Raw genomic sequence first — 22,889 nt, forward strand, 5'->3', positions numbered from 1 at the left:
ACTCACTGTATTTGTAGGCAAAAGGGTGCCTACACAGGGTGCTACGTGTCTAGAAAAGTGAAGAAACGTTAAAGTAAAGCAGAACTGCGAATACGACCGAATGGAAACTGCTAAGCGCTTTCGTTTCAGCAGGGCTTTACAGGCCTTAGCTTGAGGCAAGTACTCACGTCAAGTTTCCCTGTAGCTCTAGAGCATGACAGGAGGAGCTCCCACACATGCTATGGAAGCACCGTGTTTCCTTAGAGAAAACTCCTTTTCTTTCCAGAGGGCTGCCTACAGAGAATAGAGGCCAGTCGAAAAAGTGTTATTTAGGGATCTTCAGGCTAGCATGGATAGAGATTTAAAATGGGAAAGCAAGGCTTGTGCCATCAGGTCTTCTATTCCGCTGAACATGCAGCTGCAACCCTTCTGATTTCTAACAAGTCAAACGAGACTCTAGCTACACCCTTGTCCCTTGCTGAATCAACTTTCCTTCACGGGGTGTTCTGCATGTATCGAACGCCCTCATCCTTGGAAAGTTCTATGTATGCTATCAGGACTAAGCCTATTTTAAAGCCCTGCAGTGTACCAGGAAAAACTGTGCTTTGGTTGCAGTAGGAATGCAAGCCTCCTTTCTCCTGTAGGTATGGGGTCCTTGGGTAAGAGTTCCTAGAGGACGGCGAAGCAGATTGAGTTTCTTAGTGTAGCTCCAATGAGGGCAATGAGGCAGACTTCCATAGCATGTAGGACGTGAGAGAACACAATTCCTGGAGCTGTGGGAGCGCTGCGGACATCTAGCTTTCCCAAGGAAGAGTGCAGTGTGTTGCCCTACCCTCTGAATACATAGACTGACTGGGAAAGGCTACTAGGCCTGGATGTTTCTTAGAAGGGCAGAGGAGCCTGCTGGTACTCACTGTATTTGTAGGCAAAAGGGTGCCTACACAGGGTGCTACGTGTCTAGAAAAGTGAAGAAACGTTAAAGTAAAGCAGAACTGCGAATACGACCGAATGGAAACTGCTAAGCGCTTTCGTTTCAGCAGGGCTTTACAGGCCTTAGCTTGAGGCAAGTACTCACGTCAAGTTTCCCTGTAGCTCTAGAGCATGACAGGTGGAGCTCCCACACATGCTATGGAAGCACCGTGTTTCCTTAGAGAAAACTCCTTTTCTTTCCAGAGGGCTGCCTACAGAGAATAGATGCCAGTCGAAAAAGTGTTATTTAGCGATCTTCAGGCTAGCATGGATAGAGATTTAAAATGGGAAAGCAAGGCTTGTGCCATCAGGTCTTCTATTCCGCTGAACATGCAGCCGAAACCCTTCTGTTTTCTAACAAGTCAAACGAGACTCTAGCTACACCCTTGTCCCTTGCTGAATCAACTTTCCTTCACGGGGTGTTCTGCATGTATCGAACGCCCTCATCCTTGGAAAGTTCTATGTATGCTATCAGGCCTAAGCCTATTTTAAAGCCCTGCAGTGTACCAGGAAAAACTGTGCTTTGGTTGCAGTAGGAATGCAAGCCTCCTTTCTCCTGTAGGTATGGGGTCCTTGGGTAAGAGTTCCTAGAGGACGGCGAAGCAGATTGTGTTTCTTAGTGTAGCTCCAATGAGGGCAATGAGGCAGACTTCCATGGCATGTAGGACGTGCGAGAACAGAATCCCTGGAGCTGTTGAAGAGCTGAGTCCACCTAGCTTCCTAAGGAAGGGTGCAGCGAGTTGCCCTACACTCTGAATACGTAGAGTTACTGGGAAAGGCTTTTATGTCTGGATGTTTCCTGGAAGGGCAAAGGAGACTGCTGGTACTCACTGTATTTGCAAGAAAATGGGTGCCTACACGAGGGTGCCTGGTGTCAGGAAAAGTGAAGAAACCTTAAAGTAGAGCAGAACTGCGAATACGACCTAATGGAAACTGCTAAGCGCTTTCGCTTCAGCAGGGCTTTTCAGGCCTTAGCTTGAGGCAAGTACTCACGGCAAGTTTCCCTGTAGCTCTAGAGCATGACAGGAGGAGCTCCCCCACACGCTATGGAAGCACCGTGTTTCCTTAGAGAAAACGCCTTTGCTTTCCAGAGGGCTCCCTACAGTGACTAGACGCCAGTCAAAAACAGTGTTATTTAGGTATCTTCTGTGCAGCGTGGATAGAGCTTTTCAACTGGGAAAGCAAGGTTTGTGCCATCAGGTATTCTTTTCCGGTGAACATGCAGCCTAACACCTTCTGATTTCTCACAAGTCAAAAGAGACTCTAGCTACGCCAAGGTCCTTTGCTGAATCAACTTTTCTTCTCAGGGTGTTCTGCATGTATCAAACTCCCTCATCCTTGGAACGTTCTATGTATGCTATCGGGCCTAAGCCTATTCTAAAATCCTGCAGTGTAGCAGGAAAAACTGTGCTTTGGTTCCAGTAGGAATGCAAGCCTCCTTTCTCCTGTAGGTATGGGGTCCTTGGGTAAGAGTTCCTAGAGGAAGGCGAAGCAGATTGTGTTTCTTAGTGTAGCTCCAATGAGGGCAATGAGGCAGACTTCCATAGCATGTAGGACGTGACAGAACACAATTCCTGGAGCTGTGGGAGCGCTGCGGACATCTAGCTTTCCCAAGGAAGAGTGCAGTGTGTTGCCCTACCCTCTGAATACATAGACCTACTGGGAAAGGCTACTAGGCCTGGATGTTTCTTAGAAGGGCAGAGGAGCCTGCTGGTACTCACTGTATTTGTAGGCAAAAGGGTGCCTACACAGGGTGCTACGTGTCTAGAAAAGTGAAGAAACGTTAAAGTAAAGCAGAACTGCGAATACGACCGAATGGAAACTGCTAAGCGCTTTCGTTTCAGCAGGGCTTTACAGGCCTTAGCTTGAGGCAAGTACTCACGTCAAGTTTCCCTGTAGCTCTAGAGCATGACAGGAGGAGCTCCCACACATGCTATGGAAGCACCGTGTTTCCTTAGAGAAAACTCCTTTTCTTTCCAGAGGGCTGCCTACAGAGAATAGAGGCCAGTCGAAAAAGTGTTATTTAGGGATCTTCAGGCTAGCATGGATAGAGATTTAAAATGGGAAAGCAAGGCTTGTGCCATCAGGTCTTCTATTCCGCTGAACATGCAGCCGAAACCCTTCTGATTTCTAACAAGTCAAACGAGACTCTAGCTACACCCTTGTCCCTTGCTGAATCAACTTTCCTTCACGGGGTGTTCTGCATGTATCGAACGCCCTCATCCTTGGAAAGTTCTATGTATGCTATCAGGCCTAAGCCTATTTTAAAGCCCTGCAGTGTACCAGGAAAAACTGTGCTTTGGTTGCAGTAGGAATGCAAGCCTCCTTTCTCCTGTAGGTATGGGGTCCTTGGGTAAGAGTTCCTAGAGGACGGCGAAGCAGATTGTGTTTCTTAGTGTAGCTCCAATGAGGGCAATGAGGCAGACTTCCATGGCATGTAGGACGTGCGAGAAGAGAATCCCTGGAGCTGTTGAAGAGCTGAGTCCACCTAGCTTCCTAAGGAAGGGTGCAGCGAGTTGCCCTACACTCTGAATACGTAGAGTTACTGGGAAAGGCTTTTATGTCTGGATGTTTCCTGGAAGGGCAAAGGAGACTGCTGGTACTCACTGTATTTGCAAGAAAAAGGGTGCCTACACGAGGGTGCCTAGTGTCAGGAAAAGTGAAGAAACGTTAAAGTAGAGCAGAACTGCGAATACGACCTAATGGAACCTGCTAAGCGCTTTCGTTTCAGCAGGGCTTTTCAGGCCTTAGCTTGAGGCAAGTACTCACGTCAAGTTTCCCTGTAGCTCTAGAGCATGACAGGAGGAGCTCCCACACATGCTATGGAAGCACCGTGTTTCCTTAGGGAAAACTCCTTTTCTTTCCAGAGGGCTGCCTACAGAGAATAGAGGCCAGTCGAAAAAGTGTTATTTAGGGGTCTTCAGGCTAGCATGGATAGAGATTTAAAATGGGAAAGCAAGGCTTCTGCCATCAGGTCTTCTATTCCGCTGAACATGCAGCCGAAACCCTTCTGATTTCTAACAAGTCAAACGAGACTCTAGCTACACCCTTGTCCCTTGCTGAATCAACTTTCCTTCACGGGGTGTTCTGCATGTATCGAACGCCCTCACCTTGGAAAGTTCTATGTATGCTATCAGGCCTAAGCCTATTTTAAAGCCCTGCAGTGTACCAGGAAAAACTGTGCTTTGGTTGCAGTAGGAATGCAAGCCTCCTTTCTCCTGTAGGTATGGGGTCCTTGGGTAAGAGTTCCTAGAGGACGGCGAAGCAGATTGTGTTTCTTAGTGTAGCTCCAATGAGGGCAATGAGGCAGACTTCCATGGCATGTAGGACGTGCGAGAAGAGAATCCCTGGAGCTGTTGAAGAGCTGAGTCCACCTAGCTTCCTAAGGAAGGGTGCAGCGAGTTGCCCTACACTCTGAATACGTAGAGTTACTGGGAAAGGCTTTTATGTCTGGATGTTTCCTGGAAGGGCAAAGGAGACTGCTGGTACTCACTGTATTTGCAAGAAAAAGGGTGCCTACACGAGGATGCCTGGTGTCAGGAAAAGTGAAGAAACCTTAAAGTAGAGCAGAACTGCGAATACAACCTAATGGAACCTGCTAAGCGCTTTCGCTTCAGCAGGGCTTTTCAGGCCTTAGCTTGAGGCAAGTACTCACGGCAAGTTTCCCTGTAGCTCTAGAGCATGACAGGAGGAGCTCCCCCACACGCTATGGAAGCACCGTGTTTCCTTAGAGAAAACGCCTTTGCTTTCCAGAGGGCTCCCTACAGTGACTAGACGCCAGTCAAAAACAGTGTTATTTAGGTATCTTCTGTGCAGCGTGGATAGAGCTTTTCAACTGGGAAAGCAAGGTTTGTGCCATCAGGTATTCTTTTCCGGTGAACATGCAGCCTAACACCTTCTGATTTCTCACAAGTCAAAAGAGACTCTAGCTACGCCAAGGTCCTTTGCTGAATCAACTTTTCTTCACAGGGTGTTCTGCATGTATCAAACTCCCTCATCCTTGGAACGTTCTATGTATGCTATCGGGCCTAAGCCTATTCTAAAATCCTGCAGTGTAGCAGGAAAAACTGTGCTTTGGTTCCAGTAGGAATGCAAGCCTCCTTTCTCCTGTAGGTATGGGGTCCTTGGGTAAGAGTTCCTAGAGGAAGGCGAAGCAGATTGTGTTTCTTAGTGTAGCTCCAATGAGGGCAATGAGGCAGACTTCCATAGCATGTAGGACGTGAGAGAACACAATTCCTGGAGCTGTGGGAGCGCTGCGGACATCTAGCTTTCCCAAGGAAGAGTGCAGTGTGTTGCCCTACCCTCTGAATACATAGACTGACTGGGAAAGGCTACTAGGCCTGGATGTTTCTTAGAAGGGCAGAGGAGCCTGCTGGTACTCACTGTATTTGTAGGCAAAAGGGTGCCTACACAGGGTGCTACGTGTCTAGAAAAGTGAAGAAACGTTAAAGTAAAGCAGAACTGCGAATACGACCGAATGGAAACTGCTAAGCGCTTTCGTTTCAGCAGGGCTTTACAGGCCTTAGCTTGAGGCAAGTACTCACGTCAAGTTTCCCTGTAGCTCTAGAGCATGACAGGTGGAGCTCCCACACATGCTATGGAAGCACCGTGTTTCCTTAGAGAAAACTCCTTTTCTTTCCAGAGGGCTGCCTACAGAGAATAGAGGCCAGTCGAAAAAGTGTTATTTAGGGATCTTCAGGCTAGCATGGATAGAGATTTAAAATGGGAAAGCAAGGCTTGTGCCATCAGGTCTTCTATTCCGCTGAACATGCAGCCGAAACCCTTCTGATTTCTAACAAGTCAAACGAGACTCTAGCTACACCCTTGTCCCTTGCTGAATCAACTTTCCTTCACGGGGTGTTCTGCATGTATCGAACGCCCTCATCCTTGGAAAGTTCTATGTATGCTATCAGGCCTAAGCCTATTTTAAAGCCCTGCAGTGTACCAGGAAAAACTGTGCTTTGGTTGCAGTAGGAATGCAAGCCTCCTTTCTCCTGTAGGTATGGGGTCCTTGGGTAAGAGTTCCTAGAGGACGGCGAAGCAGATTGTGTTTCTTAGTGTAGCTCCAATGAGGGCAATGAGGCAGACTTCCATGGCATGTAGGACGTGCGAGAACAGAATCCCTGGAGCTGTTGAAGAGCTGAGTCCACCTAGCTTCCTAAGGAAGGGTGCAGCGAGTTGCCCTACACTCTGAATACGTAGAGTTACTGGGAAAGGCTTTTATGTCTGGATGTTTCCTGGAAGGGTAAAGGAGACTGCTGGTACTCACTGTATTTGCAAGAAAATGGGTGCCTACACGAGGGTTCCTGGTGTCAGGAAAATTGAAGAAACCTTAAAGTAGAGCAGAACTGCGAATACGACCTAATGGAACCTGCTAAGCGCTTTCGCTTCAGCAGGGCTTTTCAGGCCTTAGCTTGAGGCAAGTACTCACGGCAAGTTTCCCTGTAGCTCTAGAGCACGACAGGAGGAGCTCCCCCACACGCTATGGAAGCACCGTGTTTCCTTAGAGAAAACGCCTTTGCTTTCCAGAGGGCTCCCTACAGTGACTAGACGCCAGTCAAAAACAGTGTTATTTAGGTATCTTCTGTGCAGCGTGGATAGAGCTTTTCAACTGGGAAAGCAAGGTTTGTGCCATCAGGTATTCTTTTCCGGTGAACATGCAGCCTAACACCTTCTGATTTCTCACAAGTCAAAAGAGACTCTAGCTACGCCAAGGTCCTTTGCTGAATCAACTTTTCTTCTCAGGGTGTTCTGCATGTATCAAACTCCCTCATCCTTGGAACGTTCTATGTATGCTATCGGGCCTAAGCCTATTCTAAAATCCTGCAGTGTAGCAGGAAAAACTGTGCTTTGGTTCCAGTAGGAATGCAAGCCTCCTTTCTCCTGTAGGTATGGGGTCCTTGGGTAAGAGTTCCTAGAGGAAGGCGAAGCAGATTGTGTTTCTTAGTGTAGCTCCAATGAGGGCAATGAGGCAGACTTCCATAGCATGTAGGACGTGACAGAACACAATTCCTGGAGCTGTGGGAGCGCTGCGGACATCTAGCTTTCCCAAGGAAGAGTGCAGTGTGTTGCCCTACCCTCTGAATACATAGACTGACTGGGAAAGGCTACTAGGCCTGGATGTTTCTTAGAAGGGCAGAGGAGCCTGCTGGTACTCACTGTATTTGTAGGCAAAAGGGTGCCTACACAGGGTGCTACGTGTCTAGAAAAGTGAAGAAACGTTAAAGTAAAGCAGAACTGCGAATACGACCGAATGGAAACTGCTAAGCGCTTTCGTTTCAGCAGGGCTTTACAGGCCTTAGCTTGAGGCAAGTACTCACGTCAAGTTTCCCTGTAGCTCTAGAGCATGACAGGAGGAGCTCCCACACATGCTATGGAAGCACCGTGTTTCCTTAGAGAAAACTCCTTTTCTTTCCAGAGGGCTGCCTACAGAGAATAGAGGCCAGTCGAAAAAGTGTTATTTAGGGATCTTCAGGCTAGCATGGATAGAGATTTAAAATGGGAAAGCAAGGCTTGTGCCATCAGGTCTTCTATTCCGCTGAACATGCAGCCGAAACCCTTCTGATTTCTAACAAGTCAAAAGAGACTCTAGCTACACCCTTGTCCCTTGCTGAATCAACTTTCCTTCACGGGGTGTTCTGCATGTATCGAACGCCCTCATCCTTGGAAAGTTCTATGTATGCTATCAGGCCTAAGCCTATTTTAAAGCCCTGCAGTGTACCAGGAAAAACTGTGCTTTGGTTGCAGTAGGAATGCAAGCCTCCTTTCTCCTGTAGGTATGGGGTCCTTGGGTAAGAGTTCCTAGAGGAAGGCGAAGCAGATTGTGTTTCTTAGTGTAGCTCCAATGAGGGCAATGAGGCAGACTTCCATGGCATGTAGGACGTGCGAGAACAGAATCCCTGGAGCTGTTGAAGAGCTGAGTCCACCTAGCTTCCTAAGGAAGGGTGCAGCGAGTTGCCCTACACTCTGAATACGTAGAGTTACTGGGAAAGGCTTTTATGTCTGGATGTTTCCTGGAAGGGCAAAGGAGACTGCTGGTACTCACTGTATTTGCAAGAAAAAGGGTGCCTACACGAGGGTGCCTAGTGTCAGGAAAAGTGAAGAAACGTTAAAGTAGAGCAGAACTGCGAATACGACCTAATGGAACCTGCTAAGCGCTTTCGTTTCAGCAGGGCTTTTCAGGCCTTAGCTTGAGGCAAGTACTCACGTCAAGTTTCCCTGTAGCTCTAGAGCATGACAGGAGGAGCTCCCACACATGCTATGGAAGCACCGTGTTTCCTTAGGGAAAACTCCTTTTCTTTCCAGAGGGCTGCCTACAGAGAATAGAGGCCAGTCGAAAAAGTGTTATTTAGGGGTCTTCAGGCTAGCATGGATAGAGATTTAAAATGGGAAAGCAAGGCTTGTGCCATCAGGTCTTCTATTCCGCTGAACATGCAGCCGAAACCCTTCTGATTTCTAACAAGTCAAACGAGACTCTAGCTACACCCTTGTCCCTTGCTGAATCAACTTTCCTTCACGGGGTGTTCTGCATGTATCGAACGCCCTCACCTTGGAAAGTTCTATGTATGCTATCAGGCCTAAGCCTATTTTAAAGCCCTGCAGTGTACCAGGAAAAACTGTGCTTTGGTTGCAGTAGGAATGCAAGCCTCCTTTCTCCTGTAGGTATGGGGTCCTTGGGTAAGAGTTCCTAGAGGACGGCGAAGCAGATTGTGTTTCTTAGTGTAGCTCCAATGAGGGCAATGAGGCAGACTTCCATGGCATGTAGGACGTGCGAGAAGAGAATCCCTGGAGCTGTTGAAGAGCTGAGTCCACCTAGCTTCCTAAGGAAGGGTGCAGCGAGTTGCCCTACACTCTGAATACGTAGAGTTACTGGGAAAGGCTTTTATGTCTGGATGTTTCCTGGAAGGGCAAAGGAGACTGCTGGTACTCACTGTATTTGCAAGAAAAAGGGTGCCTACACGAGGATGCCTGGTGTCAGGAAAAGTGAAGAAACCTTAAAGTAGAGCAGAACTGCGAATACAACCTAATGGAACCTGCTAAGCGCTTTCGCTTCAGCAGGGCTTTTCAGGCCTTAGCTTGAGGCAAGTACTCACGGCAAGTTTCCCTGTAGCTCTAGAGCATGACAGGAGGAGCTCCCCCACACGCTATGGAAGCACCGTGTTTCCTTAGAGAAAACGCCTTTGCTTTCCAGAGGGCTCCCTACAGTGACTAGACGCCAGTCAAAAACAGTGTTATTTAGGTATCTTCTGTGCAGCGTGGATAGAGCTTTTCAACTGGGAAAGCAAGGTTTGTGCCATCAGGTATTCTTTTCCGGTGAACATGCAGCCTAACACCTTCTGATTTCTCACAAGTCAAAAGAGACTCTAGCTACGCCAAGGTCCTTTGCTGAATCAACTTTTCTTCACAGGGTGTTCTGCATGTATCAAACTCCCTCATCCTTGGAACGTTCTATGTATGCTATCGGGCCTAAGCCTATTCTAAAATCCTGCAGTGTAGCAGGAAAAACTGTGCTTTGGTTCCAGTAGGAATGCAAGCCTCCTTTCTCCTGTAGGTATGGGGTCCTTGGGTAAGAGTTCCTAGAGGAAGGCGAAGCAGATTGTGTTTCTTAGTGTAGCTCCAATGAGGGCAATGAGGCAGACTTCCATAGCATGTAGGACGTGAGAGAACACAATTCCTGGAGCTGTGGGAGCGCTGCGGACATCTAGCTTTCCCAAGGAAGAGTGCAGTGTGTTGCCCTACCCTCTGAATACATAGACTGACTGGGAAAGGCTACTAGGCCTGGATGTTTCTTAGAAGGGCAGAGGAGCCTGCTGGTACTCACTGTATTTGTAGGCAAAAGGGTGCCTACACAGGGTGCTACGTGTCTAGGAAAGTGAAGAAACGTTAAAGTAAAGCAGAACTGCGAATACGACCGAATGGAAACTGCTAAGCGCTTTCGTTTCAGCAGGGCTTTACAGGCCTTAGCTTGAGGCAAGTACTCACGTCAAGTTTCCCTGTAGCTCTAGAGCATGACAGGTGGAGCTCCCACACATGCTATGGAAGCACCGTGTTTCCTTAGAGAAAACTCCTTTTCTTTCCAGAGGGCTGCCTACAGAGAATAGAGGCCAGTCGAAAAAGTGTTATTTAGGGATCTTCAGGCTAGCATGGATAGAGATTTAAAATGGGAAAGCAAGGCTTGTGCCATCAGGTCTTCTATTCCGCTGAACATGCAGCCGAAACCCTTCTGATTTCTAACAAGTCAAACGAGACTCTAGCTACACCCTTGTCCCTTGCTGAATCAACTTTCCTTCACGGGGTGTTCTGCATGTATCGAACGCCCTCATCCTTGGAAAGTTCTATGTATGCTATCAGGCCTAAGCCTATTTTAAAGCCCTGCAGTGTACCAGGAAAAACTGTGCTTTGGTTGCAGTAGGAATGCAAGCCTCCTTTCTCCTGTAGGTATGGGGTCCTTGGGTAAGAGTTCCTAGAGGACGGCGAAGCAGATTGTGTTTCTTAGTGTAGCTCCAATGAGGGCAATGAGGCAGACTTCCATGGCATGTAGGACGTGCGAGGACAGAATCCCTGGAGCTGTTGAAGAGCTGAGTCCACCTAGCTTCCTAAGGAAGGGTGCAGCGAGTTGCCCTACACTCTGAATACGTAGAGTTACTGGGAAAGGCTTTTATGTCTGGATGTTTCCTGGAAGGGTAAAGGAGACTGCTGGTACTCACTGTATTTGCAAGAAAATGGGTGCCTACACGAGGGTGCCTGGTGTCAGTAAAAGTGAAGAAACCTTAAAGTAGAGCAGAACTGCGAATACGACCTAATGGAACCTGCTAAGCGCTTTTGCTTCAGCAGGGCTTTTCAGGCCTTAGCTTGAGGCAAGTACTCACGGCAAGTTTCCCTGTAGCTCTAGAGCACGACAGGAGGAGCTCCCCCACACGCTATGGAAGCACCGTGTTTCCTTAGAGAAAACGCCTTTGCTTTCCAGAGGGCTCCCTACAGTGACTAGACGCCAGTCAAAAACAGTGTTATTTAGGTATCTTCTGTGCAGCGTGGATAGAGCTTTTCAACTGGGAAAGCAAGGTTTGTGCCATCAGGTATTCTTTTCCGGTGAACATGCAGCCTAACACCTTCTGATTTCTCACAAGTCAAAAGAGACTCTAGCTACGCCAAGGTCCTTTGCTGAATCAACTTTTCTTCTCAGGGTGTTCTGCATGTATCAAACTCCCTCATCCTTGGAACGTTCTATGTATGCTATCGGGCCTAAGCCTATTCTAAAATCCTGCAGTGTAGCAGGAAAAACTGTGCTTTGGTTCCAGTAGGAATGCAAGCCTCCTTTCTCCTGTAGGTATGGGGTCCTTGGGTAAGAGTTCCTAGAGGAAGGCGAAGCAGATTGTGTTTCTTAGTGTAGCTCCAATGAGGGCAATGAGGCAGACTTCCATAGCATGTAGGACGTGACAGAACACAATTCCTGGAGCTGTGGGAGTGCTGCGGACATCTAGCTTTCCCAAGGAAGAGTGCAGTGTGTTGCCCTACCCTCTGAATACATAGACTGACTGGGAAAGGCTACTAGGCCTGGATGTTTCTTAGAAGGGCAGAGGAGCCTGCTGGTACTCACTGTATTTGTAGGCAAAAGGGTGCCTACACAGGGTGCTACGTGTCTAGAAAAGTGAAGAAACGTTAAAGTAAAGCAGAACTGCGAATACGACCGAATGGAAACTGCTAAGCGCTTTCGTTTCAGCAGGGCTTTACAGGCCTTAGCTTGAGGCAAGTACTCACGTCAAGTTTCCCTGTAGCTCTAGAGCATGACAGGAGGAGCTCCCACACATGCTATGGAAGCACCGTGTTTCCTTAGAGAAAACTCCTTTTCTTTCCAGAGGGCTGCCTACAGAGAATAGAGGCCAGTCGAAAAAGTGTTATTTAGGGATCTTCAGGCTAGCATGGATAGAGATTTAAAATGGGAAAGCAAGGCTTGTGCCATCAGGTCTTCTATTCCGCTGAACATGCAGCCGAAACCCTTCTGATTTCTAACAAGTCAAAAGAGACTCTAGCTACACCCTTGTCCCTTGCTGAATCAACTTTCCTTCACGGGGTGTTCTGCATGTATCGAACGCCCTCATCCTTGGAAAGTTCTATGTATGCTATCAGGCCTAAGCCTATTTTAAAGCCCTGCAGTGTACCAGGAAAAACTGTGCTTTGGTTGCAGTAGGAATGCAAGCCTCCTTTCTCCTGTAGGTATGGGGTCCTTGGGTAAGAGTTCCTAGAGGAAGGCGAAGCAGATTGTGTTTCTTAGTGTAGCTCCAATGAGGGCAATGAGGCAGACTTCCATGGCATGTAGGACGTGCGAGAACAGAATCCCTGGAGCTGTTGAAGAGCTGAGTCCACCTAGCTTCCTAAGGAAGGGTGCAGCGAGTTGCCCTACACTCTGAATACGTAGAGTTACTGGGAAAGGCTTTTATGTCTGGATGTTTCCTGGAAGGGCAAAGGAGACTGCTGGTACTCACTGTATTTGCAAGAAAAAGGGTGCCTACACGAGGGTGCCTAGTGTCAGGAAAAGTGAAGAAACGTTAAAGTAGAGCAGAACTGCGAATACGACCTAATGGAACCTGCTAAGCGCTTTCGTTTCAGCAGGGCTTTTCAGGCCTTAGCTTGAGGCAAGTACTCACGTCAAGTTTTCCTGTAGCTCTAGAGCATGACAGGAGGAGCTCCCACACATGCTATGGAAGCACCGTGTTTCCTTAGAGAAAACTCCTTTTCTTTCCAGAGGGCTGCCTACAGAGAATAGAGGCCAGTCGAAAAAGTGTTATTTAGGGGTCTTCAGGCTAGCATGGATAGAGATTTAAAATGGGAAAGCAAGGCTTGTGCCATCAGGTCTTCTATTCCACTGAACATGCAGCCGAAACCCTTCTGATTTCTAACAAGTCAAACGAGACTCTAGCTACACCCTTGTCCCTTGCTGAATCAACTTTCCTTCACGGGTTGTTCTGCATGTATCGAACGCCCTCACCTTGGAAAGTTCTATGTATGCTATCAGGCCTAAGCCTATTTTAAAGCCCTGCAGTGTACCAGGAAAAACTGTGCTTTGGTTGCAGTAGGAATGCAAGCCTCCTTTCTCCTGTAGGTATGGGGTCCTTGGGTAAGAGTTCCTAGAGGACGGCGAAGCAGATTGTGTTTCTTAGTGTAGCTCCAATGAGGGCAATGAGGCAGACTTCCATGGCATGTAGGACGTGCGAGAAGAGAATCCCTGGAGCTGTTGAAGAGCTGAGTCCACCTAGCTTCCTAAGGAAGGGTGCAGCGAGTTGCCCTACACTCTGAATACGTAGAGTTACTGGGAAAGGCTTTTATGTCTGGATGTTTCCTGGAAGGGCAAAGGAGACTGCTGGTACTCACTGTATTTGCAAGAAAAAGGGTGCCTACACGAGGATGCCTGGTGTCAGGAAAAGTGAAGAAACCTTAAAGTAGAGCAGAACTGCGAATACGACCTAATGGAACCTGCTAAGCGCTTTCGCTTCAGCAGGGCTTTTCAGGCCTTAGCTTGAGGCAAGTACTCACGGCAAGTTTCCCTGTAGCTCTAGAGCATGACAGGAGGAGCTCCCCCACACGCTATGGAAGCACCGTGTTTCCTTAGAAAAAACGCCTTTGCTTTCCAGAGGGCTCCCTACAGTGACTAGACGCCAGTCAAAAACAGTGTTATTTAGGTATCTTCTGTGCTGCGTGGATAGAGCTTTTCAACTGGGAAAGCAAGGTTTGTGCCATCAGGTATTCTTTTCCGGTGAACATGCAGCCTAACACCTTCTGATTTCTCACAAGTCAAAAGAGACTCTAGCTACGCCAAGGTCCTTTGCTGAATCAACTTTTCTTCACAGGGTGTTCTGCATGTATCAAACTCCCTCATCCTTGGAACGTTCTATGTATGCTATCGGGCCTAAGCCTATTCTAAAATCCTGCAGGGTAGCAGGAAAAACTGTGCTTTGGTTCCAGTAGGAATGCAAGCCTCCATTCTCCTGTAGGTATGGGGTCCTTGGGTAAGAGTTCCTAGAGGAAGGCGAAGCAGATTGTGTTTCTTAGTGTAGCTCCAATGAGGGCAATGAGGCAGACTTCCATAGCATGTAGGACGTGAGAGAACACAATTCCTGGAGCTGTGGGAGCGCTGCGGACATCTAGCTTTCCCAAGGAAGAGTGCAGTGTGTTGCCCTACCCTCTGAATACATAGACCTACTGGGAAAGGCTACTAGGCCTGGATGTTTCTTAGAAGGGCAGAGGAGCCTGCTGGTACTCACTGTATTTGTAGGCAAAAGGGTGCCTACACAGGGTGCTACGTGTCTAGAAAAGTGAAGAAACGTTAAAGTAAAGCAGAACTGCGAATACGACCGAATGGAAACTGCTAAGCGCTTTCGTTTCAGCAGGGCTTTACAGGCCTTAGCTTGAGGCAAGTACTCACGTCAAGTTTCCCTGTAGCTCTAGAGCATGACAGGAGGAGCTCCCACACATGCTATGGAAGCACCGTGTTTCCTTAGAGAAAACTCCTTTTCTTTCCAGAGGGCTGCCTACAGAGAATAGAGGCCAGTCGAAAAAGTGTTATTTAGGGATCTTCAGGCTAGCATGGATAGAGATTTAAAATGGGAAAGCAAGGCTTGTGCCATCAGGTCTTCTATTCCGCTGAACATGCAGCCGAAACCCTTCTGATTTCTAACAAGTCAAACGAGACTCTAGCTACACCCTTGTCCCTTGCTGAATCAACTTTCCTTCACGGGGTGTTCTGCATGTATCGAACGCCCTCATCCTTGGAAAGTTCTATGTATGCTATCAGGCCTAAGCCTATTTTAAAGCCCTGCAGTGTACCAGGAAAAACTGTGCTTTGGTTGCAGTAGGAATGCAAGCCTCCTTTCTCCTGTAGGTATGGGGTCCTTGGGTAAGAATTCCTAGAGGACGGCGAAGCAGATTGTGTTTCTTAGTGTAGCTCCAATGAGGGCAATGAGGCAGACTTCCATGGCATGTAGGACGTGCGAGAAGAGAATCCCTGGAGCTGTTGAAGAGCTGAGTCCACCTAGCTTCCTAAGGAAGGGTGCAGCGAGTTGCCCTACACTCTGAATACGTAGAGTTACTGGGAAAGGCTTTTATGTCTGGATGTTTCCTGGAAGGGCAAAGGAGACTGCTGGTACTCACTGTATTTGCAAGAAAAAGGGTGCCTACACGAGGGTGCCTGGTGTCAGGAAAAGTGAAGAAACCTTAAAGTAGAGCAGAACTGCGAATACGACCTAATGGAACCTGCTAAGCGCTTTCGCTTCAGCAGGGCTTTTCAGGCCTTAGCTTGAGGCAAGTACTCACGGCAAGTTTCCCTGTAGCTCTAGAGCATGACAGGAGGAGCTCCCCCACACGCTATGGAAGCACCGTGTTTCCTTAGAGAAAACGCCTTTGCTTTCCAGAGGGCTCCCTACAGTGACTAGACGCCAGTCAAAAACAGTGTTATTTCGGTATCTTCTGTGCAGCGTGGATAGAGCTTTTCAACTGGGAAAGCAAGGTTTGTGCCATCAGGTATTCTTTTCCGGTGAACATGCAGCCTAACACCTTCTGATTTCTCACAAGTCAAAAGAGACTCTAGCTACGCCAAGGTCCTTTGCTGAATCAACTTTTCTTCACAGGGTGTTCTGCATGTATCAAACTCCCTCATCCTTGGAACGTTCTATGTATGCTATCGGGCCTAAGCCTATTCTAAAATCCTGCAGGGTAGCAGGAAAAACTGTGCTTTGGTTCCAGTAGGAATGCAAGCCTCCTTTCTCCTGTAGGTATGGGGTAATTGGGTAAGAGTTCCTAGAGGAAGGCGAAGCAGATTGTGTTTCTTAGTGTAGCTCCAATGAGGGCAATGAGGTAGACTTCCATAGCATGTAGGACGTGAGAGAACACAATTCCTGGAGCTGTGGGAGCGCTGCGGACATCTAGCTTTCCCAAGGAAGAGTGCAGTGTGTTGCCCTACCCTCTGAATACATAGACTGACTGGGAAAGGCTACTAGGCCTGGATGTTTCTTAGAAGGGCAGAGGAGCCTGCTGGTACTCACTGTATTTGTAGGCAAAAGGGTGCCTACACAGGGTGCTACGTGTCTAGAAAAGTGAAGAAACGTTAAAGTAAAGTAGAACTGCGAATACGACCGAATGGAAACTGCTAAGCGCTTTCGTTTCAGCAGGGCTTTACAGGCCTTAGCTTGAGGCAAGTACTCACGTCAAGTTTCCCTGTAGCTCTAGAGCATGACAGGAGGAGCTCCCACACATGCTATGGAAGCACCGTGTTTCCTTAGAGAAAACTCCTTTTCTTTCCAGAGGGCTGCCTACAGAGAATAGAGGCCAGTCGAAAAAGTGTTATTTAGGGATCTTCAGGCTAGCATGGATAGAGATTTAAAATGGGAAAGCAAGGCTTGTGCCATCAGGTCTTCTATTCCGCTGAACATGCAGCCGAAACCCTTCTGATTTCTAACAAGTCAAAAGAGACTCTAGCTACACCCTTGTCCCTTGCTGAATCAACTTTCCTTCACGGGGTGTTCTGCATGTATCGAACGCCCTCATCCTTGGAAAGTTCTATGTATGCTATCAGGCCTAAGCCTATTTTAAAGCCCTGCAGTGTACCAGGAAAAACTGTGCTTTGGTTGCAGTAGGAATGCAAGCCTCCTTTCTCCTGTAGGTATGGGGTCCTTGGGTAAGAGTTCCTAGAGGACGGCGAAGCAGATTGTGTTTCTTAGTGTAGCTCCAATGAGGGCAATGAGGCAGACTTCCATGGCATGTAGGACGTGCGAGAACAGAATCCTTGGAGCTGTTGAAGAGCTGAGTCCACCTAGCTTCCTAAGGAAGGGTGCAGCGAGTTGCCCTACACTCTGAATACGTAGAGTTACTGGGAAAGGCTTTTATGTCTGGATGTTTCCTGGAAGGGCAAAGGAGACTGCTGGTACTCACTGTATTTGCAAGAAAAAGGGTGCCTACACGAGGGTGCCTGGTGTCAGGAAAAGTGAAGAAACCTTAAAGTAGAGCAGAACTGCGAATACGACCTAATGGAACCTGCTAAGCGCTTTCGCTTCAGCAGGGCTTTTCAGGCCTTAGCTTGAGGCAAGTACTCACGGCAAGTTTCCCTGTAGCTCTAGAGCATGACAGGAGGATCTCCCCCACACGCTATGGAAGCACCGTGTTTCCTTAGAGAAAACGCCTTTGCTTTCCAGAGGGCTCCCTACAGTGACTAGACGCCAGTCAAAAACAGTGTTATTTAGGTATCTTCTGTGCAGCGTGGATAGAGCTTTTCAACTGGGAAAGCAAGGTTTGTGCCATCAGGTATTCTTTTCCGGTGAACATGCAGCCTAACACCTTCTGATTTCTCACAAGTCAAAAGAGACTCTAGCTACGCCAAGGTCCTTTGCTGAATCAACTTTTCTTCACAGGGTGTTCTGCATGTATCAAACTCCCTCATCCTTGGAACGTTCTATGTATGCTATCGGGCCTAAGCCTATTCTAAAATCCTGCAGGGTAGCAGGAAAAACTGTGCTTTGGTTCCAGTAGGAATGCAAGCCTCCTTTCTCCTGTAGGTATGGGGTCCTTGGGTAAGAGTTCCTAGAGGAAGGCGAAGCAGATTGTGTTTCTTAGTGTAGCTCCAATGAGGGCAATGAGGCAGACTTCCATAGCATGTAGGACGTAAGAGAACACAATTCCTGGAGCTGTGGGAGCGCTGCGGACATCTAGCTTTCCCAAGGAAGAGTGCAGTGTGTTGCCCTACCCTCTGAATACATAGACTGACTGCGAAAGGCTACTAGGCCTGGATGTTTCTTAGAAGGGCAGAGGAGCCTGCTGGTACTCACTGTATTTGTAGGCAAAAGGGTGCCTACACAGGGTGCTACGTGTCTAGAAAAGTGAAGAAACGTTAAAGTAAAGTAGAACTGCGAATACGACCGAATGGAAACTGCTAAGCGCTTTCGTTTCAGCAGGGCTTTACAGGCCTTAGCTTGAGGCAAGTACTCACGTCAAGTTTCCCTGTAGCTCTAGAGCATGACAGGAGGAGCTCCCACACATGCTATGGAAGCACCGTGTTTCCTTAGAGAAAACTCCTTTTCTTTCCAGAGGGCTGCCTACAGAGAATAGAGGCCAGTCGAAAAAGTGTTATTTAGGGATCTTCAGGCTAGCATGGATAGAGATTTAAAATGGGAAAGCAAGGCTTGTGCCATCAGGTCTTCTATTCCGCTGAACATGCAGCCGAAACCCTTCTGATTTCTAACAAGTCAAAAGAGACTCTAGCTACACCCTTGTCCCTTGCTGAATCAACTTTCCTTCACGGGGTGTTCTGCATGTATCGAACGCCCTCATCCTTGGAAAGTTCTATGTATGCTATCAGGCCTAAGCCTATTTTAAAGCCCTGCAGTGTACCAGGAAAAACTGTGCTTTGGTTGCAGTAGGAATGCAAGCCTCCTTTCTCCTGTAGGTATGGGGTCCTTGGGTAAGAGTTCCTAGAGGAAGGCGAAGCAGATTGTGTTTCTTAGTGTAGCTCCAATGAGGGCAATGAGGCAGACTTCCATGGCATGTAGGACGTGCGAGAACAGAATCCCTGGAGCTGTTGAAGAGCTGAGTCCACCTAGCTTCCTAAGGAAGGGTGCAGCGAGTTGCCCTACACTCTGAATACGTAGAGTTACTGGGAAAGGCTTTTATGTCTGGATGTTTCCTGGAAGGGCAAAGGAGACTGCTGGTACTCACTGTATTTGCAAGAAAAAGGGTGCCTACACGAGGGTGCCTAGTGTCAGGAAAAGTGAAGAAACGTTAAAGTAGAGCAGAACTGCGAATACGACCTAATGGAACCTGCTAAGCGCTTTCGTTTCAGCAGGGCTTTTCAGGCCTTAGCTTGAGGCAAGTACTCACGTCAAGTTTTCCTGTAGCTCTAGAGCATGACAGGAGGAGCTCCCACACATGCTATGGAAGCACCGTGTTTCCTTAGAGAAAACTCCTTTTCTTTCCAGAGGGCTGCCTACAGAGAATAGAGGCCAGTCGAAAAAGTGTTATTTAGGGGTCTTCAGGCTAGCATGGATAGAGATTTAAAATGGGAAAGCAAGGCTTGTGCCATCAGGTCTTCTATTCCACTGAACATGCAGCCGAAACCCTTCTGATTTCTAACAAGTCAAACGAGACTCTAGCTACACCCTTGTCCCTTGCTGAATCAACTTTCCTTCACGGGTTGTTCTGCATGTATCGAACGCCCTCACCTTGGAAAGTTCTATGTATGCTATCAGGCCTAAGCCTATTTTAAAGCCCTGCAGTGTACCAGGAAAAACTGTGCTTTGGTTGCAGTAGGAATGCAAGCCTCCTTTCTCCTGTAGGTATGGGGTCCTTGGGTAAGAGTTCCTAGAGGACGGCGAAGCAGATTGTGTTTCTTAGTGTAGCTCCAATGAGGGCAATGAGGCAGACTTCCATGGCATGTAGGACGTGCGAGAAGAGAATCCCTGGAGCTGTTGAAGAGCTGAGTCCACCTAGCTTCCTAAGGAAGGGTGCAGCGAGTTGCCCTACACTCTGAATACGTAGAGTTACTGGGAAAGGCTTTTATGTCTGGATGTTTCCTGGAAGGGCAAAGGAGACTGCTGGTACTCACTGTATTTGCAAGAAAAAGGGTGCCTACACGAGGATGCCTGGTGTCAGGAAAAGTGAAGAAACCTTAAAGTAGAGCAGAACTGCGAATACGACCTAATGGAACCTGCTAAGCGCTTTCGCTTCAGCAGGGCTTTTCAGGCCTTAGCTTGAGGCAAGTACTCACGGCAAGTTTCCCTGTAGCTCTAGAGCATGACAGGAGGAGCTCCCCCACACGCTATGGAAGCACCGTGTTTCCTTAGAAAAAACGCCTTTGCTTTCCAGAGGGCTCCCTACAGTGACTAGACGCCAGTCAAAAACAGTGTTATTTAGGTATCTTCTGTGCTGCGTGGATAGAGCTTTTCAACTGGGAAAGCAAGGTTTGTGCCATCAGGTATTCTTTTCCGGTGAACATGCAGCCTAACACCTTCTGATTTCTCACAAGTCAAAAGAGACTCTAGCTACGCCAAGGTCCTTTGCTGAATCAACTTTTCTTCACAGGGTGTTCTGCATGTATCAAACTCCCTCATCCTTGGAACGTTCTATGTATGCTATCGGGCCTAAGCCTATTCTAAAATCCTGCAGGGTAGCAGGAAAAACTGTGCTTTGGTTCCAGTAGGAATGCAAGCCTCCATTCTCCTGTAGGTATGGGGTCCTTGGGTAAGAGTTCCTAGAGGAAGGCGAAGCAGATTGTGTTTCTTAGTGTAGCTCCAATGAGGGCAATGAGGCAGACTTCCATAGCATGTAGGACGTGAGAGAACACAATTCCTGGAGCTGTGGGAGCGCTGCGGACATCTAGCTTTCCCAAGGAAGAGTGCAGTGTGTTGCCCTACCCTCTGAATACATAGACCTACTGGGAAAGGCTACTAGGCCTGGATGTTTCTTAGAAGGGCAGAGGAGCCTGCTGGTACTCACTGTATTTGTAGGCAAAAGGGTGCCTACACAGGGTGCTACGTGTCTAGAAAAGTGAAGAAACGTTAAAGTAAAGCAGAACTGCGAATACGACCGAATGGAAACTGCTAAGCGCTTTCGTTTCAGCAGGGCTTTACAGGCCTTAGCTTGAGGCAAGTACTCACGTCAAGTTTCCCTGTAGCTCTAGAGCATGACAGGAGGAGCTCCCACACATGCTATGGAAGCACCGTGTTTCCTTAGAGAAAACTCCTTTTCTTTCCAGAGGGCTGCCTACAGAGAATAGAGGCCAGTCGAAAAAGTGTTATTTAGGGATCTTCAGGCTAGCATGGATAGAGATTTAAAATGGGAAAGCAAGGCTTGTGCCATCAGGTCTTCTATTCCGCTGAACATGCAGCCGAAACCCTTCTGATTTCTAACAAGTCAAACGAGACTCTAGCTACACCCTTGTCCCTTGCTGAATCAACTTTCCTTCACGGGGTGTTCTGCATGTATCGAACGCCCTCATCCTTGGAAAGTTCTATGTATGCTATCAGGCCTAAGCCTATTTTAAAGCCCTGCAGTGTACCAGGAAAAACTGTGCTTTGGTTGCAGTAGGAATGCAAGCCTCCTTTCTCCTGTAGGTATGGGGTCCTTGGGTAAGAATTCCTAGAGGACGGCGAAGCAGATTGTGTTTCTTAGTGTAGCTCCAATGAGGGCAATGAGGCAGACTTCCATGGCATGTAGGACGTGCGAGAAGAGAATCCCTGGAGCTGTTGAAGAGCTGAGTCCACCTAGCTTCCTAAGGAAGGGTGCAGCGAGTTGCCCTACACTCTGAATACGTAGAGTTACTGGGAAAGGCTTTTATGTCTGGATGTTTCCTGGAAGGGCAAAGGAGACTGCTGGTACTCACTGTATTTGCAAGAAAAAGGGTGCCTACACGAGGGTGCCTGGTGTCAGGAAAAGTGAAGAAACCTTAAAGTAGAGCAGAACTGCGAATACGACCTAATGGAACCTGCTAAGCGCTTTCGCTTCAGCAGGGCTTTTCAGGCCTTAGCTTGAGGCAAGTACTCACGGCAAGTTTCCCTGTAGCTCTAGAGCATGACAGGAGGAGCTCCCCCACACGCTATGGAAGCACCGTGTTTCCTTAGAGAAAACGCCTTTGCTTTCCAGAGGGCTCCCTACAGTGACTAGACGCCAGTCAAAAACAGTGTTATTTAGGTATCTTCTGTGCAGCGTGGATAGAGCTTTTCAACTGGGAAAGCAAGGTTTGTGCCATCAGGTATTCTTTTCCGGTGAACATGCAGCCTAACACCTTCTGATTTCTCACAAGTCAAAAGAGACTCTAGCTACGCCAAGGTCCTTTGCTGAATCAACTTTTCTTCACAGGGTGTTCTGCATGTATCAAACTCCCTCATCCTTGGAACGTTCTATGTATGCTATCGGGCCTAAGCCTATTCTAAAATCCTGCAGGGTAGCAGGAAAAACTGTGCTTTGGTTCCAGTAGGAATGCAAGCCTCCTTTCTCCTGTAGGTATGGGGTAATTGGGTAAGAGTTCCTAGAGGAAGGCGAAGCAGATTGTGTTTCTTAGTGTAGCTCCAATGAGGGCAATGAGGCAGACTTCCATAGCATGTAGGACGTGAGAGAACACAATTCCTGGAGCTGTGGGAGCGCTGCGGACATCTAGCTTTCCCAAGGAAGAGTGCAGTGTGTTGCCCTACCCTCTGAATACATAGACTGACTGGGAAAGGCTACTAGGCCTGGATGTTTCTTAGAAGGGCAGAGGAGCCTGCTGGTACTCACTGTATTTGTAGGCAAAAGGGTGCCTACACAGGGTGCTACGTGTCTAGAAAAGTGAAGAAACGTTAAAGTAAAGTAGAACTGCGAATACGACCGAATGGAAACTGCTAAGCGCTTTCGTTTCAGCAGGGCTTTACAGGCCTTAGCTTGAGGCAAGTACTCACGTCAAGTTTCCCTGTAGCTCTAGAGCATGACAGGAGGAGCTCCCACACATGCTATGGAAGCACCGTGTTTCCTTAGAGAAAACTCCTTTTCTTTCCAGAGGGCTGCCTACAGAGAATAGAGGCCAGTCGAAAAAGTGTTATTTAGGGATCTTCAGGCTAGCATGGATAGAGATTTAAAATGGGAAAGCAAGGCTTGTGCCATCAGGTCTTCTATTCCGCTGAACATGCAGCCGAAACCCTTCTGATTTCTAACAAGTCAAAAGAGACTCTAGCTACACCCTTGTCCCTTGCTGAATCAACTTTCCTTCACGGGGTGTTCTGCATGTATCGAACGCCCTCATCCTTGGAAAGTTCTATGTATGCTATCAGGCCTAAGCCTATTTTAAAGCCCTGCAGTGTACCAGGAAAAACTGTGCTTTGGTTGCAGTAGGAATGCAAGCCTCCTTTCTCCTGTAGGTATGGGGTCCTTGGGTAAGAGTTCCTAGAGGACGGCGAAGCAGATTGTGTTTCTTAGTGTAGCTCCAATGAGGG

The sequence above is a fragment of the Eschrichtius robustus genome, chromosome 21 (genome assembly GCF_028021215.1).
Source record: "Eschrichtius robustus isolate mEscRob2 chromosome 21, mEscRob2.pri, whole genome shotgun sequence".
Lineage (NCBI taxonomy): Eukaryota > Metazoa > Chordata > Mammalia > Artiodactyla > Eschrichtiidae > Eschrichtius > Eschrichtius robustus.